We start from the raw sequence: 14,804 nt of genomic DNA, 5'->3' as shown, positions 1-14,804 counted from the left end.
TCAGCTACAGTAGGAAAAATAATTTAAACTAATAGGAAAATATAAGTACTCCCGAAAGAGTAATAGGTCATTTTCTTAGTATTAAAAATTAGAATCACTCATGCAGTGGTCAAAAAAACTTTTGCTTACAAAACAAATAAATTCAAGGCACTCTATATAAAAATTCAAAGGAGAATACTACCTTTCATCCCATTATTATGGATATACTAAATAGGCCATTCAAGAAAGTGTATGCATATGAGGCAGACTATTAAAAAGCAACCACTTGATAGTGCATGATGAGGTTGGTACATCTTCTTTTCCAAAACAAATACACACGGCAAAATTGCCCTCCAAAATAATTTCAAGGCTCTGGATATTGATGAAAAGAAATCAACAAGTTAAAAAACTGTTAGAACTTTGTGGGGAAAATGCTGACTGTGCAGCCTTCTTGCCTAGGCTCCTGCAGTCCACCCAAACTCAACTGTTGCAGTAGGTTCATGGTTTTGCTGTGAAAACCAGCAGTGTTACTGCCAGAGGGACAGGCTTGATTTGGAATAGAAGGCAAAAAAAAAAAACAAAAAACATGACTGGCAGAATTTTCAATAAAAGTAGAATATACTACAGGAAAGGATGGACAAAATACGTAGCTCTCCATTAGCCTAAAGTTTCTGTCCGTACTGGGGTGAAGAGTGAAATCAGTCAAATCGGAGATTCTGAAAATGAGAAAGCCCAAAAGGATTAGCTTTATAATCTCTCCACACATCTCTGTTTGACTAGGAAGTTACATCCATGTGCGAGGAACCAAAGGGTCCAGTGGAAAGTAAAAGTCAAGACATACTTGAGACCTGGCTGAATTATGAAAGGCTTCCCAGCCCACAGACAGACAGATCAGCAGAGGGTGGAAGCTTTACAGGTTCACAATGTTTGAGCACAACCTCTGCCTAAATCACTGGCTGACTATTAAGTTATGCAGGCACAGGACACTCTTTAGGATGCTAAGCTAAAAAAATAAAAATAAGAAATACATATCTGAGCATAGACATCACTGACTACTACAGAAGAGATATATTCCAGAGATTAACACCAGGCAAATTAAAAAGAAATCATAACTGATTTGCCACAGTATAACCAACTCAAATTAAAATATCCAAATTTCAACAAAAAATTACAAGAAATCCACATAAAGAAAAAACTCCAGGAAATTGTGAAAAAAAAAAAAAAGCAGTCAATATAAACTGACTCTGAGTCCAGATGTTGGATTTAGCAAACAAGGACTTCAAGGAAGCTACTATAAATATATTCGGGGGGGGGCTTCCCTGGTGGTGCAGTGGTTGAGAGTCCACCTGCCAATGCAGGGGCCACGGGTTCGTGCCCCGGTCCAGGAAGATCACACATGCCGCGGAGCGGCTGGGCCCGTGAGCCACGGCCGCTGAGCCTGTGCATCCGGAGCCTGTGCTCCACAATGGGAGAGGCCACAACAGTGAGAGGCCCGCGTACCACCAAAAAAAAAAAAAAAAAAAGAAAGAAAATATGATGATACAACAAAGGGAGAATCTCAGTAAACAAATAAAAATGAAAAAACAGACTCTAGAATTGAAAAGTATAGTAACAAATGAAAACTTCACTAGATGGGCTGAAAGACAACTTGAGAGGGCAGAAGAATCAGAGCACTGAAGAAAGAATAATATAAATTATGCTATCTGAAGAACAGAGAGAAAAAATTTAAAGAAAAATGAACAGAGCCTCAGAGGTCTGTGGGAAAATAGCAGTCTGACAATATTTTTTAATGGGAGTCTGAATAAATCTACTAAAAATCATTGAGCTGTGCAATTAAAATTAATGTATTTTTGGTATGTAAATCTAACCTCCACAAAGGGTTTTTTTTTAAGTCTCCAAAAATTTTTGTTGTCTTTTCATTAATAACTTTAATAATTTGTATTATTATTAATTTAATTTTCTCTATTTGTTGCCTATTTTATGCTCAAGAAATATGTGGAGAGAGTGATGAAAAGATAAACACAATCTTCATGAAATTGAGGTGTCAGGTAAATATTAGACAGAATGGCATTGGGCAAGAAGATTTCTTTACCTTAAAGAATAAATCAAAGATTCTTAACCAACTGCAACATAAACTTGAATTTTCTGTTTCAGTAACTTTCTTTATACTAGCATGTGACTATAGAAGTTACACAAAAGTGGTTCTGCATAAAAATTCTCCCCAATATGAGGCTTTAGTTTTTAAACAAGATACGTTTTTTCAGATGAAAAACAAAGGTGAGCTCCATTACCAATGCCAGTCCTCTAGTCTCAGCTACCTGCCTCACCATCCTGACTCCTTGTAACGTCTTTCAAACTGATATCTCTTCATCTGTTTTTGCTTTGCTCTTCTGTGTTTGATGTCCTACAAGCCTGACTAGCTTTCCAGCCAATGCCATATCTTTCTCACCCTTGTTGTTCAAACTCTGCTAAGATCATCTTTCAATTGTTGGAATAATGCCTCAGAGCCTTTGCACCATCCTTTCTCTGACCAGTATACTGTACCGTACCATAATTTTCCCTTAATTAATGCCTACTTATATCTCACATTTCACCACAAATATCAGCAATTTGCAAAAGAGGAATATTTTTGCTTCACGAGATACAATAGCTGATTGAAAGCAACTTTCACAAGCCTTGAGTTGTGTTATAATAGTGGTTACTATTATTGGCTTAGCATTCCAATTATTCCAGTCTCTAGCTCAACATTGCTTTGATTCTCTTGGTTTATCCTTCAGTGTAACAAGATGGCTCTTGAAACTCAGCCTCACATCCTTTTACAAGTCCAAAGGTTGGGGAAAAAGAGGTGGAGGTTTGGGCAGAAAAAATTAGCTTTCTTTATAGCAGAGATAAGAATATTTTCTATAAAACACCCAGAAAACAACTTCTTTCACTTCATTCCACAGAATTCAACAAGTGACTATGCTTGCCTTCAACAGATACAAGAGAGTACGCAAAGTGAGCTTCTGGCAAAGAGCAATATGCATCATCATCTAACTGAGTATTTTGTCACCCAGAACAAAGTCAAGTTCTCTTAGTAAAGATGAGAGAAACAGCTATGAATTAGCAACGAACTGTGTTTGCCATCAATACTAGCATACATCTATTTTCATAGTAATTTGATTTCTCTTGTGTCTTTTTCACTAAGTCTCTAAGCTCCATGAAGTCAGGAACTAGAGATGAGTTGCTCAGCACTATTTCCCCCAGGATGTAACAATATAAAAGTGAAACACAAATGATCTCCTAAAAATAGTCACTGTGAAAATTCAAATTGCACACAGGAATAAAAACAGTATGCTTAAACCAAGTATTTTTTTAATTAGGGATGTCCTCCCCAAGGGACAGTGGGCAATGTCAGGAGACATTTTTGATGATCACAACAGGAGGGAGAGAGACTGCTGGCATCTAGCGAGCGAAGGACAGGAATTCTGCTAAACATATTACAATGCATAGATAGCCCACACATGAAGACTTGTGCCATCCAAATTCACGTAATAACTGGTATATGCCCACAGTACCAAGGTCGAAAAGCCCTTGCTTAACCCCGTTTCACTAAATTTGTAATGTTCTGGAAAAGCTGAAAAATAGCTTCAGCAACTACTTTTCTTATTTTCCCTTCACACCATCCCCCTTCTATAATTTTCTGATAGAAAGTAATAAAATATATGTATGAAAGGGGATACAGAATATATACCACATCACTGCTCCTAATTGAGTTTGGGGAGTTCAGGACCAGCACCCCGAAGATGCATCAGGAAGGCATTTGTGTAAGAGGCATCTCACGATCTGGTAAATGCTTCCTCATATCTTGTTACCTGCATTTGGAAACATCTATTCAAGACGAAGTGGGCACCTTTTCTACCCATAGAAAGCATGTCCAGGGACTTCCCTGGTGGACCAGGAGTTAGGACTCTGTGCTTCCACTGCTGAGGATGTGGATTCAATCCCTGGTTGGGGAACTAAGATCCCACAAGCTGCATGGTGTGGGCCAAAAAGAAAAAAAAGAATAAAAGCAAAGAAAGCAAGCATGTCCAAGTCTTATTTCCTATCCAAAAATTCAAGCATAATAGAAAGGACAAAACTAATAACAGTACTTTTGTGTTGTGAGAATCACTAATTTATAAATTATGGTTAATGTTTGTTCATCATCATATTAAACAGACTTAGAGAACAAACTTATGGTTAACAGGGGGAAGGGTGGGGGGGAGGGACAGACTGGGAGTTTGGGATTGACGTGTACACACTGCTATATTTAAAACAGACAACCAACAAGGACCTTCTGTATAGCACGGGGAATTCTGCTCAATACTCTTTGGTGACCTAGGTGGGAGGAGAATTTGAAAAAAGAATAGATACATGTATATGTATGGCTGAATCACTTTGCTGTACACCTGAAACTAACACAACATTGTTAATCAACTATACTCCAATACAAAATAAGAATTATAATGAAAATAAAATAAACAATAAGAATAAACACGAGTATATCACTTCCAGCTAATAAATATCAAGGAATTTTAGGATGGAGAGCCCCAGAAAACTAGAAACCCTGCCAAAAATGTCTACAGATTATATTTAAATGAATTTTAGTCATCCTAAGTCAGCCTCTCTGATTGTATTAACTTCTTGTGGCTGCCGTAACAAACAACCACAATGAAGTGGCTTCAGACAGCAGAAATTTATCCTTATATCATTCTGGAGGCCAGAAGTCCAGAATCAACATGTCAGTGGAACTGCACTTTTTCTAGAGGCTCTAGGGGAGAATGCTTCCCAGCGTCTCCCAACTTCCGGTGGCTGCCAGCATTCTTTCTTTGACTTGTGGCCATATGACCCCAAACTCTACCTCTGTTTTCATATCACCTTCTTCTCTGTGTTTCTGTTCTCTTCTATGTTCTTATAAGGGTACATATCACTGGATTCAGAACCCACCCTTAGAATCTAGGATGACTTCATCTCAAGACCCTAAACTTAATTATATCTTCAAATAGCCTTTCTCCAAATAAGGTAACATTCACAGATTCCAGGGATTTGATATAGGTATCTTTTGAAGAGTCATTTTTCACCTTACCACACTGATCATTTGAGATTTTTCTTTTATTTTGAATATTAGCTTTTAAAAGATTCTATACCTCAGTCATTTGATTATGGCAAGGCTAATTTTGATTTATAATATGGCTTATACTTAAATGTCTATATCTAAATTAGTTGTTAGTTACAAAAGTGTCTACCATTTGCTGTATTGCTATAGGGTTATTTTACACCTCTTTTATTTAGCTGGCAAATACCTTGTTCATTTTCTGTTAATATCAGCTAGATTATACTTTCACATTAACAGTATTACACAGAGTATTAAGAGATAATCTAGATCATTCTTTTTCAACACTGAAAACTACTGTTTTGGACACATATACCACGGCCTGTGTGCTATCCTATGAATGTTCTCTCATATTCTAATCTCTTTTATTGTTAAAAACTGAAATATCTGGCAAATATTTCCAAATATGTTTCCTCTGAGACTCTCATAACATACAAAAGATTAAACTGATTTATATCATGGTTAAATGTCTTAATTTCCCAAGGAATTTCAAAAGGAAGAAAATAAATGTTTTTTCATGGCCTAAAACACATGAAATGCTACAGTTGCTATTCAATTAATTAATTAATTAATTTAAAAATATTATGAGATAAGATACAAGAAAATGCCAAGGAAATATTTCTGTGTGAATAAAAGATGGTTGCAGACTTTGGGGGCCAAGACAGTGAAGAAGGAAGGCCCTGAGTTCACCTCCTCCCATGGGCACACAAAAATTACAACTATTTGCAAATAAATTATTGATGAGAAAAACCAAAAACTAGGAGGAAAGATCTTATACAACTAAAGGTATAAGGAGGAACCATAACAAGATGGATAGGAGGGGTGGAGACACAGTATAGTCAAGACCAATACCCCCAGGGGGGTGACCCACAGACAAGAGGATAATTACAACTGCAGAGGTTCTCTTCAAGGAGTGAGTGGTCTGAGCCCCACATCAGGCTCACCAACCTGGGGCTCCTGCTCATGGAAGATGAGCCCCCAGAACATTTGGCTTTGAAGGCCAACAGGGCTTACTTTTCAGAGAGCCAGAGGGCTGTGGGAAATAGAGACTCTTCCTAAAGGGTGCACACAAAAACCTCACACACTCCAAGACACAATACAGAAGTAATCTGAAAGAAGCCTGGGTCAGATCTACCTGCTGATCTTGGAGAGCCTCTCAGAGAGGCAGAAAGCAGCTGGGGCTTGCCCTGAGGACACAGATTCTGATGCGAGCCATTTTGGGGAGCTTGTTTTACCACATGGACACCGGTACAGGCAAGCACCATTTTGAAATCCTATCTTTAACTTATTAGCTCTGGCACATGGCCCTGCCAACCAGTTTCTCAGCACCAGTACTGGGATGCATCAGGCCAAGTAGCTAGCTGGGCAGAGACATGGCCTAACCCATCACCAGATCTGCTGCCCTAAGACCCCTGAGCCCACAGCTGCCCTAGGATCTGGCCCTGTCCACCAAAGGGCCCAAGACCCAGCCTCATACAACAGTGTGCCAGCACTAGCCCCAGGATCCCCAGGGCCCTGCAGCCAGAGGCTCTGGGACCCAGATCCACCCACTGGGGGGCCAGCAAAGAAACTACTAGAGTTCATCAATGAATTCAGTAAAATTGCAGGATATAGAATTAATACAAAGAAATCTGTTGCATTTCTATACACTAACAATGAACTATCAGAAAGAGAAGTTAAGAAAATAATCTCATTTACAATTACATCAAAAAGAATAAAATGCCTAGGAAACAATCTAACTAAAGAGATAAAATACTTGTACTTGCAAAACTATAAGACACTGATAAAAGAAACTGAGGATGACACCAATGGAAAGACACACCATGTTCACTGATCAGAAGACTTAATATTGTTAAAATGATCATACTACCCAAGGCAATCTATAGATTCAATGCAAACCCTACAAAAGTACCAATGACATTTCTCACGAAACTAGAACAAATAATTCTAAAATTTTTATGGAAACATAAAGAACCCCAAATAGCCAAACAATCTTGAGAAAAAAAGAACAAAGCTGGAGGTATCATGCTCCCTGATTTCAAACTACGAAGCTACAGTCATCAAAACAGTAGGGTACTGACACAAAAACAGACACACAGATAAATGGAACAGAATAGAGATCCCAGAAATGAACCACAGTTATATGGTCAATTAATATAGACAAAGGAGGCAAGAATATACAATGGGGAAAAGTGCCTCTTAAATAAATGGTGTTAGGAAAACTGGACATCTACACACAAAAGAATCAAACTGGACTACTCCCTTACATCATGCACAAAACTAAACTCAAATGGGGTTAAAATCTTAAATGTAAAAACCTGAAACCATAAAACTTATAGAAGAAAAAAATAAGCACTATTCTATTCAATATCAGTCTTTATAATATTTGGGGGGTCTGTCTCCTCAGACAAGGCAAAAGCAAAAAATAAACAAATGGGACCCTATTAAACTAAAAAGCTTTTGCACAATGAAGAAAGCTATCAACAAAACGAAAAGACCACCTACTGAATGGGAGAAGATATTTGCAAAGGATTTATCTGATAAGGGGTGAATATCCAAAACACACAAAGAACACATACAATTCAACATCCAAAAAACAAATAACTCAATTAAAAAACGGCAGAGGATGAACAGACATTTTTCCAAAGAAGATATATAAGTGGCCAACAGGCACATGAAGAGATGCTTAACATCACTAATCCCCAGGGAAATGCAAATCAAAACCATAATGAGATATCACCTCATACCTGTAAGAATGGCTATCATCAAAGACAACAAATAACAGGTGTTGGCAAGGATGTGGAGAAAAGGGAACTCTTGTGCACTGTTGGTGGGAATGTAAATTGGTGTAGCCACTATGGAAAACAATATGGAAATTCCTTTAAAAAATTAAAAATAAAACTACCATATGATCCAGAAATTCCACTCCTGCATATATATCCAAAGAAAATGAAAACACTAATTCAAAAAGCTATGTGCACCGCAATGTTCACAACAACATTATTTGCAATAGCCAAGATATGCAGAAGGTAAACATAGAAGGAATTTACCTCAACATAATAAAGGCCATATATGACAAACCTACAGCCAACATCGTTCTCAATGGTGAAAAACTGAAACCATTTCCACTAAGATCAGGAACAAGACAAGGTTGCCCACTCTCACCACTATTATTCAACATAGGTATGGAGGTTTTAGCCACAGCAATCACAGAAGAAAAAGAAATAAAAGGAATCCAAATCCAAAAGAAAGAAGTAAAGCTGTCATTTTTGCAGATGACATGATACTATATATAGAGTATCCTAAAGATGCTACCAGAAAACTACTAGAGCTAATCAATGAATTTGGTAAAGTAGCAGGATACAAAATTAATGCACAGAAATCTCTTGCATTCCTATATACTGATGAAAAATCTGAAACTGAAATTAAGAAAACACTCCCATTTACCACTGCAACACAAAGAATAAAATATCTAGGAATAAACCTACCTAAGGAGACAAAACACCTATATGCAGAAAATTATAAGACACTGATGAAGGAAATTAAAGGTGATACAAACAGATGGAGAGACATACCATGTTCTTGGATTGAAGAATCAACACTGTGAAAATGACTACACTACCCAAGGCAATATACAGATTCAATGCAATCCCTATCAAACTACCACTAGCATTTTACACTGAACTAGAACAAAAAATTTCACAATTTGTATGGAAACACAAACGACCCCGAATAGCCAAAGCAATCTTGAGAAAGAAAAACGGAGCTGGAGGAATCAGGCTCCCTGACTTCAGACTATACTACAAAGCTACAGTAATCAAGAAAGTACGGTACTGGCACAAAAACAGAAATTTAGGTCAATGCAACAGGATAGAAAGCCCAGAGATAAAGCCACACACATATGGTCACCTTATTTTTGATAAAGGAGGCAAGCATATACAGAGGAGAAAAGACAGCCTCTTCAATAAGTGGTGCTGGGAAAACTGGACAGCTACATGTAAACTAATGAAATTAGAACACTCCCTAACACCATACACAAAAATAAACTCAAAATGGATTAAAGACCTAAATGTAAGGCCAGACACTATCAAACTCTTAGAGGAAAACATAGGCAGAACACTCTATGACATAAATCACAGCAAGATCCTTTTTGGCCCACCTCCTAGAGAAATGGAAATAAAAACAAAAATAAACAAATGGGACCTAATGAAACTTAAAAGCTTTTGCACAGCAAAGGAAACCATAAACAAGATGAAAAGACAATCCTCAGAATGGGAGAAAATATTTGCAAATGAAGCAACTGACAAAGGATTAATCTCCAAAATTTACAAGCAGCTCATGAAGCTCAGTATCAAAAAAACAAACAACCCGGGCTTCCCTGGTGGCGCAGTGGTTGAGAGTCCGCCTGCCGATGCAGGGGACACGGGTTTGTGCCCCGGTCTGGGAAGAGCCCACATGCCGCAGAGCGGCTAGGCCCGTGAGCCATGGCCGCTGAGCCTGCGCATCCGGAGCCTGTGCTCCGCAACAGGAGAGGCCACAACAGTGGGAGGCCCGCGTACCGCAAAAAAACAAACAAACAAACAAACAAAAAAACAACCCAATCCAAAAATGGGCAGAAGACCTAAATAGATATTTCTCCAAAGAAGATATACAGATTGCCAACAAACACATGAAAGAATGCTCAACATCATTAATCATTAGAGAAATGCAAATCAAAACTACAATGAGATATCATCTCACACCGGTCAAAATGGCCATCATCAAAAAATCTACAAACAATAAATGCTGGAGTGGGTGTGGAGAAAAGGGAACCCTCTTGCACTGTCGGTGGGAACGTAAATTGATACAGCCACTATGGAGAACAGTATTGAGGTTACTTAAAAAACTACAAATAGAACTACCATATGACCCAGCAATCCCACTTCTGGGCATATACCCTGAGAAAACCATAATTCAAAAAGAGTCATGTACCACGATGTTCACTGCAGCACTATTTACAATAACCAGGACATGGAAGCAACCTAAGTGTCCATTGACAGACGAATGGATAAAGAAGATGTGGCATATATATACAATGGAATATTACTCAACCATAAAAAGAAACGAAATTGAGTCATTTGTCGTGAGGTGGATCCACCTAGAGTCTGTCATACAGAGTGAATTAAGTCAGAAAGAGAAAAACAAATACCGTATGCGAACACATATATATGCAATCTAAAAAAGAAAAATAAAATCGTCATGAAAAACCTAGGGGCAAGATGGGTTAAAGAGGCAGACCTACTAGGTAATGGACTTGAGGATATGGGGAGGGGGAAGGGTTAGCTGGGACAAAGTGAGAGAGTGGCATGGACATATATACACTACCAAATGTAAAACAGATAGCTAGTGGGAAGCAGCCACATAGCACAGGGAGATCAGCTCGGTGCTTTGTGTCCACCTAGAGGGGTGGGATAAGGAGTGTGGGAGGGAGGGAGACACAAGAGGGAAGAGATATGGGGATATATGCATAACTGACTCACTTTGTTATAAAGCAGAAACTAACACACCATTGTAAAGCAATTATACACCAATACAGATGTTAAAAAAAAAAAAAACAGAAAGAGTTAGATACAGAGAACAAACAGGTGGTTACCAGAGGAGAGGGGTTTGTGGGGAGGAAGGAAATAGGTGAGGGAGTTTAAGAAGTACAAATTTCCAGTTGCAAAATAAATCCAGTCACAGGTATAAAATGTACAGTGTGGGGAATAAAGTCAATACCTAAGGAATATCTTTGTATATAGTCTGTATATAGTAAACAGATTTATTGTGGTAATCATTTTGAAATGTGTAGAAAAAAATCACTATGTTGTGTAATAGGAACTAACAAGTGTTGTAGGTCATTTATACTTTAAAAACAAACAAACTCATAGAAAAAGAGATCACATTTGTGGTTCCCAGAGGCAGGAGCGGGGGGGAGGGGAAATGAACAAAGATAGTGGAAAACTACCAGTATAAGATAAATGAGTACTAGGCATTTAGTGTATAATGATAAATATAATTAACACTGTCATATGTTATATATAACAATTGTTAAGGGAGTAAATCCTGAGTTCTCATCACACACAAAATTTTTTTTCTATTTCTTTAATTCTGTATCTATATGAGAAGATGAATGTTCACTAAACTTATTGTGATAGTCATTTCATGATGCATGCAAGTCAAATCATTATGCTTTACACTTTAAACTTATATACTGTTGTATGTCAATTATATCTCAATAAAAACAGAAGAAAGACAGTATATATTTGCACTTATTCTTTTATCTAATTTTCATCTTATATCTAATAAAATATGATATAAACAAGCATAGGTGGGGGATGTAAAAGAACTTTCCTCTACCCTTTTAGGTTCTGTTGGCTGGGACCTATCTATCGAACTGACAAAAGACAGATTAACAAGAGCAAAGCATACAAATTTTATTTAATATTTTTATATACACATAAGAGCATTCATAGGAAAAAGTAAAAATCCAAAGAAGCAGTTAGGACTGAGAGCTGATATGCTTCTTAACAAAGGAAGATAAGTTTGAGGAGAAGTGACAAGACAAAGGAAAAGTATGTTACATCTCTAGAGGTGATAGATTGTGGAAAAGTGACTCAGAAATATATGGAGGAAACTAAGGAAGAAAAGGGTTATTTTAGTATGTCTGTTTGTACAGATTCATCTCAGCCTCAACTCCCCGTCTCTGGTGATAAAAATGTTCCTCTCTCCCCAGTGTAGGGAAAGCACCTTTCTCGTAAGAAATTGTATGCCCTGCTTTTAGGTAGAAGGGGGAGGCCAGGGAGCCCTTCCTACAGTTGTTGTTTGTCAAGTGTCTTCAGCTCAAAATTGTCAATATGGCAAAGTGGCATATTGTGGGGTGGCATGTCAAAGGATATCAGTCAGGGATAAAGGCAGGTTGATAAAGTGGATAGCGGAAGGGTAGGTGAACTCAGTTTTGTATTTAGCAGCCTTGGCAGCCCTCTCATTCCCTAGAGATACAGTATCAGTCTCCTTACAATGGGCTGGAGTGTGAACAATAGGCACTGTAGTAGGGAGATGAACAGCCTGTAATAGAGTAACAATTATGTGCCCATTGGCAACAGTAGTATCAGCAGAGGTTATGAATCTACAGGATTTACAGATTGTACCAACAGCATGGAAGACTCCAAAGGCATATCTGGAGTTAGTGTAAATAGTGGCAGTTTTCTTGTTTGCCAACATGTAAGCTCTACTAAAAGCTGTGATTTCAGCAGCTTGGGCTGATTTTACAGTGTGTAAAGAGTATGCCTCAGGAGTTTCATGTAGGAAAACTATGTTGCAAGGAGTTATGTTTTCCTGGAAATTTTGTTTAAAAGAGCCATCACAAAGTTGAAGTGATTCTGGGTTGTCTAAGGGTATATCTAAGAGATTTTCGTGTGTGTCTTTGAAATTATTTCTAGAGTTGCAAGGCAATCATGTGGAATGGAGTGGGCCTGTCCATCATCTGGGAGGAGTTAGAAGAGCTAAATTTAAGGTGCTACAGCAGTGTAAGATGAGGGAGGGATTGGTGAATAGGGCTTGTTCATAGGTGGTCTGCCTCCATGTAGAGAGAGGAGCTATGTCTTATGAACTCGTAAGGGAACAGAAACAGTATGAGGAACATAGAGGTGAATGGTAGACTAATGTAAGAGCAATGGTTTTGTCAATTAGGGTGGCAGTTATGGTTACAAAACGCAGGCATGGGAGCATGTCTGATGCCACAACATCTAACTGACGTGAGAAATATGCTATAGGACTTATCTAAGAATAAACGGTTACACTAAAATACTGCAGCAATTCCATTATTGTCTTGGCAACATAGGTGAAAATGTTTATCAAAACTGGGTAAGCCAAGAGCAAGGGCAGCAGAATTAGGAATTTGTTGGCAACAATAGCAGCTGCCCCCCAAAATTTACATAGTTGTGTTTTTGTTTTCAGAAGAGGGATGGACAATATTAACTCAAGGCATTTTGGTGTGAGTTTTGAGTGCCCTGAGATACCTCATGTTCTAAGTAGTTAACAGTTGTCTGTACCCATTGAAGTCTATATTGGGAGGTTTTATAGCCTTGTTCAGTTAGTGCCTTTAAGAGAATGAGGGAATCTATAAAAACACCTTCCTTAGTTTGATTACCAAGTAAGAGGCCATCAACATACTGAACGAGAGGGGAGCCTTGGGTAAAAACTAGAATCTAAGCTTTAAGAACTTGGGAAAATATTGAGGGAGACTCACAATATCTCAAAGGTGGGCAAGTCCATGTTAATTGTCTTCCTCGAAATGTAAATACAAAGAGAACGTGTGCAATGGCATTAGAAAGCTGTGCAGGAGTCAGTGACTGTAAATCAAGCTATGTCAGCAGGAATTGAGGTAAGAATAGTAGTTGGACTAGAGACTATAGTGTGATGAGGAATTACAAAAACAATTATTGGCTCTTCCATTTTGTACAAATCAATAATTTGATTCCCATCTGAATCAAATATCCATTCTTACTGACAAGATTGAGGTATCGCAGAGTGAGGAAGAACACTTGGCTCTATTTTAAGTACAATTCCTTTTTTTTTTTTTTTTTTTTTTTGCTTCTTGAGAAAGAGGGTGTTGGGCTACTGTTGGGACAGGTTTATTCCTTTTCCAGAAAATGTGCATGGTCACTGCACTGAAGAGCAATCCAACCTCATTTGCATGTGAGGACCAGAGACTAACTAGTACATCTCTTAAGGTTCCACTCTTTTCAGAGGATTTTAAATTGAGATAGGTCTCCATTGGGGAAAGTAGGAAGCTTGTGATTTGGTCTGAGAGCAGGGAAATAAAAATACTTTTCTCATTACATTGTATGGTGGCATTAAATTTACATAACAAGCCTCTACCTAAAAGGTTCACTGATGAAGAACCAGAAACTAGAAAGATATGATGGGTGGTTAGAGGGCCTAAGGATTTTGCAATGGCCTGAGATATGACAATAAAATAGGTTGCCCAGAGACTCCAACAGCTTGAACAGAATTAGAGGTGACAAACAAATATAAATCCTCTAAGTCAATGGTACAGAAAGTTCCACTGGTATCAGTTAAGAAGTACCGTTCCTAATATTCTATTTTAAGTTTAATGCTGGGTTCTGAGGTACAGCTGAGGATTGAATGACCCCATCAATCTATGCGAAACTGTCCCACGGAAGGGGAAAAACAGACTCTCTGAGGCTGCTGAGATCTAGGGATACTGTATATTTAAGTTTACCTTTGTTTTATATGCAGAACAATTGCCTTTCCAATGCCCTGCCCTTTTACAATATCTGCAAATATCTTGAGATGGATAGGGAAGGCTCTGTGGTTGGCAAGAAAAATGGGCGGGTATTAAGTTACACTTAGATTCTTACTTCTGTTTTTTAAAGACTCAATTTTCAAGGCAAGGATTGTTGATTTCAATTCCTTTTTTCTCCTGCTTTCCTGCAAGCTATTTTCAAAGAATTAAATAGCAACTTCAGTAATAACATTGATAAATAGCAACTTCAATAATAACATTGAGAGACTGGCCTGCACAGCCAACCACACCATTTTGGATTTGTCTTCTTATATTAGGGAGATTTCTCACTAAGGAGGAAATTAAAAGATCTCTATGTTCTGGGGTTTCAGGGTTTAATGCAGTGTGCTTTTGGAAAGTCTG

This window comes from Mesoplodon bidens (genome assembly GCF_964165515.1).
Source record: "Mesoplodon bidens genome assembly, chromosome: 11".
Taxonomy (NCBI): Eukaryota; Metazoa; Chordata; class Mammalia; order Artiodactyla; family Ziphiidae; genus Mesoplodon; species Mesoplodon bidens.
This window is presented reverse-complemented; position numbering follows the sequence as displayed.